At 33.2% G+C, this 5700-nt stretch overlaps 1 pseudogene; it reads left to right on the forward strand.

The window, feature by feature from the left end:
- The first annotated feature begins 5020 nt into the window (after nucleotides 1-5020).
- Nucleotides 5021-5700, forward strand: LOC149527833 (putative magnesium transporter NIPA6 pseudogene; annotated as a pseudogene).

The following is a 5700-nucleotide window of genomic DNA, read 5'->3' on the forward strand; positions in this document are numbered from 1 at the left end:
AGCCTAGAAAGAAATGTGTTGAGTAAAGAAAATGTCACAACTAAGCCAAGGAAGAAAAGTGAAGATCGTGTATAGACCGAGTCATTAAAGATGCCATCTCATGAGAAGTTGATGGACCCCAATCCCATGATCATGCAAGTAAAATATCACCCCAAAATTGATGCACATGAGTCTACACAATATGTAGAAGCCACATCTATTATCCCCACTATTCCCATTTTCATAGCTAGTCAAGAACAAGGATAGGGAGATATAAGTATTGGTTAGGTTGAGAAACAAAATGTGTAGGCTAATGATGAGAAAAGTGTCTAAGTGCTAGAACAATAGAATGATGTCAATGAGGGAAATGGTAATGTGAATAATAAAGAAGAAAAGTATGAAAATATCTAGAATGATCAAGTGAATAAATCCACTACAGGTGAGATACCAAGTGCCTCAAGACCTCAAATTGAGGGAGTAAAAGAGGTTGTGTAACCAAGTTCTATAGGTGAACTCACTACTGATATTGAAAAGGACAAGGATAATACACATGAATAGAAGGTGACTACTACTAAGGGACAAATATCATTTTTGGAGCATACTCAGATGGTGGAGACACATAGAGTATATATTTACAAAATGAAAGTCTACAGATGATAATGCTAGGTTTTAGTACCCTAGAATCAAAGGGGAAGAGGATAAAGAAAAATAAAATCAAGTCTCCAATGCAAATTCAAGGCAAGCATGTTACCTTAGATGAAGTTCTTGGGATCCCTAATTGGGATGCAAACAATTTAACTCTATTAGTTAAAAATATTGAGTTATTTGCAAGGAAAACCAAACAAGAGGAAATGAGGAGAGAATGACAATAGAAGAATGTATTGCATGAGATCAAGGATATATTTCTTGAAACCATTGATGTTTGTACACTAGAAAACGTGCACTTCTCTAAACCATTCTATCAGAGGTTCTCCATAGATTGGAAAGCTCGAATGCCAACTTAGAGCTCCCTAGTCATGGAATGCAAGGGGCATACAAATGAGTATATAAGAGCTCTCAATTGAGCCTTAGAAATGTAACCCCTACTAGTAAACCAAAAAATGGAAGATTCTTTAGACAAGAGCAAGAGTGCTAGTGTCAAAGAACTCTTGGATCATGCAATGCAAAAAATAAAACTATATTAGGATGAGATGCACAATGCAAGCTATGCTAAAATGAGATGGGAATGTTACAAATCCAACTATTAAGCTATGTGATCTAACTATTTGCAAAGAAACTACACTAACATGCAATATTATCTTAAGACTAATATGAAGTGGATGAAAGAATGAGACAAGAAATGAGAAGTTCTCCAAAAGCTCCAAAAAAACCTGTTAGGAAAACCTGCAGCATAACAATATTCAAGAGTGTGTCTTCATATGAGGAGAGAGCCCTCCTTTTAAAGAAAATTGGATGGTTGATATCAAAAGACAAGAAATGGTTAATCAAGGGTGGAGAATAATCCTTGCCTAATTTTTGACATTAAAATGTCCTTAGTCAAAATAAAAGGCTCTACTCATAGAAAATTATGCATTTTTGTAGAAAATGATTTTGTTTTGTCAAAATGGGAGGCTTCTCAACACATGGAAAATTGCACTTTCATGTGTATACAAAATATTTTGTCAAAATAGAAGGCTCTACACATGGAAAATTACACTTTTATGTGTAGACAAAATATTTTGTCAAAACAGAAGGCTCTACTCATGGAAAATTACACCTTCATGTGTAGACAAAATATTTTGTCAAAATAGGGGGCTCATTTGTAGACAAAAAATGCATTTCTTTTATTTATGAAATAAGAAATGTGTGGATGGATTTTTGAGAATTATATTTGAATTAAAAGGGAGAAAATTCTTTTAATCAAATATTTTTTTTAGAATATGATGGCCAAATTATAGGTTAAAATCAAATAAATTGATTTTACTTTATTTTTGTGATCAACCACTTGATCAAATACTTTCTTTCTGGCTTTTGGCTTTTGGAAAGGCTTTCTGTAGTCTATTTTAGTTTGTTTGTTTTCTAGCCTTTCTATTGGCCTTTGTTATGGGCTGGGCCTTCGGGCTTTTTTTAAGCTGTTGGACCTCTGTTTTGGCTGGGCTTCTTTTGCTTATTATCAGCCTTGTTTTTTGTAAAACTTATGGGTTTTAGGATCCCTTAAAACCTGTTTATCTTATCAAAAACATTAGCAATAAATGCTAGAAGGGGATTTATGGTCTAGGTACCCATTTTTAGGTGATTACAATGTTGAGTACTTAAATAAATAGACCCCAATCATCGAATAGTTGGTTCAAATTGTGGAAAAGTTGAATGACCCTGATATGGATACAAAAGAAAAACTTATGCAAAGGTTAGAGAGAAAACTTGAGAATAAAGTGATCTAGAAAGTTGCAATAGAGATTATAGTTAAATAGGTTGAAATTTCTAACTTTGTAAATGAATTTGAGAATATAGTCCAAAATGTAAATACATTATTTGTGGAGATATATTATATCCCATCATTAAAAAAAGAAATAAAAGATCATATGGACAAGATTGATGCTTATTTGCAATAGAGTTCAAGCTTTGTTAACACCTCATTTAGAGGCCACCCGAAGTATGATTCAACAAGAAATATCAATCACACTTACATTCTCTTGGTATGTACACTAGCATCATGTTCATGATATGAACACTAGCATCATGTTCATGATGCCTACCAAAGGAATATGTTATATCCTAGAAGAATATGAGTTATCTGATTTCTAGCACACTAAGGGGCAGCAATTGAATGTAGTCTATCAAATAACAAGTAATCAAAATGTCAGGATCTCTATCATGACAAGTCTCATGATCTCCGACACTCCAGGACAGCAACTTAATGTAGTCTATCATGATTTCTAACTTTGTAAATGAATTTGAGAATATAGTCCAAAATGTAAATACATTATTTGTGGAGATATATTATATCCCATCATTAAAAAAAGAAATAAAAGATCATATGGACAAGATTGATGCTTATTTGCAATAGAGTTCAAGCTTTGTTAACACCTCATTTAGAGGCCATGCAAAGATATTTGTATACTAGGGATCTTATTCAGAGTAATCAAAATTATCCATTGTTGATAATATGGTGGACTTAGCTTCCAAATTGGAAATTGAACTAGACATATTCTTGAGACACTGAAGACTAATTGGGATGCTACAATGGATCTAATCTTGTAATGACACAAACCATTTTTTACTAACTATGATTTAATTTTTAGTTCCCATCTTACTATCAGAAGGAAACTATGACAAATTAAAAGAAGGGAAAATTTTGTATACCAAGGAACAAAGTAATGTATATAGTTCCTAAGCTAAGGTATGGAGTATACCAAAAGGGGGAGTTCTAGTTTTTAAGTTTTGTTATGTATGTATTGCTGATAATGATAATTGTTTTTCCACTAATGTTAAAGGTGGAGATTATAAACCCTACAAGTAATTTTTTATTAGTGCAAAATATGTAGTCATTTACTAGGAAATGTTGGTCAATCATCACTATGACCAAGTTATCATATAGGTTGAGCTATCAAGTAACAAAGTGTATAAGAAGTTTAGTATGTTTTGAGGAAGTTATAGTTTCTAGGTGCACAGAAGCATCATCAAGCATTTCAGTAGTTGCTAAGTGATTCAAGAGAACTTGGACTGAGTAATCTAGAAGGTAAAATAAGATATAGCAAATTCAAGCTTATGTTGAGGGATAACATGAAAGAGAAAGCAAAGCTGAGGTCTAGAAGCTATATGAGTTGAGTAACAATTTTTTTGTATTTAAGTTTAGAATGGAAAAAAATCATATGTCAACCATTTTGTTGAGTTGGAAACATGTTGATATGATTGAGGAGTTGATTATGGAGGTAATTACACCTATAATTATGGATCATTAATCCCTATTTTATGGGATTATCCAATTAGAAAATGGAAAGGTCAAGAAGAAAAAAGAATGAGTCCTAATCATTGATCAAGATCTAGAAGCTTCATTAGATGGTTATAAAGAAGGGTTTAAGGCTTAATTTTGTATTGTTGAAGTTGTAAGATAGATGATTACATAGTTGAAGGTGAATTAGAGGTTGAAGGACTAAGACAACCAACAATTGTAGAGATGAGATAGTGTAGGTGCACTTTTAGTACCCCTATTTCAAAACTTCAATATTTGGTTGTCTTGGTTAGATTTCTCATAAGATCCCTAAACTTTCCTCTAATGTGTCATTGTAAAGGATGAAGATCATAATCTTGATATGCGAATGTGAAATGCCTTGTTTGAAATTTCTAAATTTAGATTCCATTGCCTCAATTCTCTCTCATAATTTTAGTTGAAACTAGAAAGGAGAATGCAAAACTAGAATACAAAATTAGGATTGGATTATAGAACCAGCATTGGGAATTTGAATTGGAATTGGGATGTAGAAGTGGAAAATGAGAAATTTGCTACACATTTCTCCTTTTGAAAGTAATATTCCATCAAGCGTGTTCAATAAAGATTATGAGTTTCTTCAACAGAAATTGAGAAGGGTTCAAAATGTTTGACCATATGCAGAACCTACACTCAAATTTGACATTTGAAATAACAAATAAAATATTTGAGCATAGAGAGGTTACGTTGGTAGAATATGCACTTACATGTTCATTTTCTGCAACAAGAAGCTGTTTGGTCATTTTCCACAAGGAGAAGCTACATTTTCATTTTTCGCAAGGATAAATACATGGCAAGATGGCACGACCATTTTCCTCATACCAGTCGCTTGCATATATTGGTGGTTTGACACGACATAAAATGTGAAGAACCTGAGCCCAGATTGACATTGCATACAATTATGTTTGGAATAGATCAGACAATGAACATCTTGATGCATACATTTCTTTCTTCATTGAACCTCTAATGGCATCATTATATTTTGGCCTCTTTCCCATCTTTTTTACTAATTCTAATAATGTAAAGCCCGCAGCCTAAAGGAGTTCAAAAGATATTGATGGAATGAAATCAGGCATGATCATTATGATTGTTGGAGAGGTTGCAAATTTTGTTGTTTATGCATTTTCTCCTATAGTTTTGATGACTCCTTTAGGTGCATTGAGCATAATTATCAATGTTGTACTAGAAAACTTTATACCGAAGGAGAAACTGCATAAATTGGGGATATTGGGTTGTGTTATGTGCATAATTGGATTGGTGGTTATTGTGATTCATGCACCTCTTCAAAGTTCTATTAGCTCTGTTCAAGAAGTTTGGCATTTGGCAACTCAAACTGCATTTGTGTTGTACGAGGCATCTGTTGTGGTGATAGTTATGGTATTGATATTCCATTTTGCCCCACAATGTGGAAATACAAATGTATTGGTTCTCATAGGAATTTGCTCTTTAATGGGCTCTTTAGCGGTCATGAGTGTGAAAGCACTAGACATTGCTTTGAAGCTCACTTTGAAGGAAATAATCAGTTGATGTATCCAAAGACATGATTTTTCATGATGGTGGTGATTACCTGTGTTATCATGAAAATGAACTATTTGAATAAGGCTCTTGACACTTTCAACACTGTGGTGGTTTCTCTAATTTATTATGTCATGTTCACAACACTAACCATCCTTGCAAACATCATAATGTTCAAGGACTAGGATGGTCAGAGTGGAAGTAAGATTGCATCAGAGATCTATGGTTTTATTATTGTC

This window comes from Cupressus sempervirens, unplaced genomic scaffold (genome assembly GCF_028749045.1).
Source record: "Cupressus sempervirens isolate cs-2001-9-10 unplaced genomic scaffold, ASM2874904v1 CseChr00s100002_03, whole genome shotgun sequence".
Taxonomy (NCBI): Eukaryota; Viridiplantae; Streptophyta; class Pinopsida; order Cupressales; family Cupressaceae; genus Cupressus; species Cupressus sempervirens.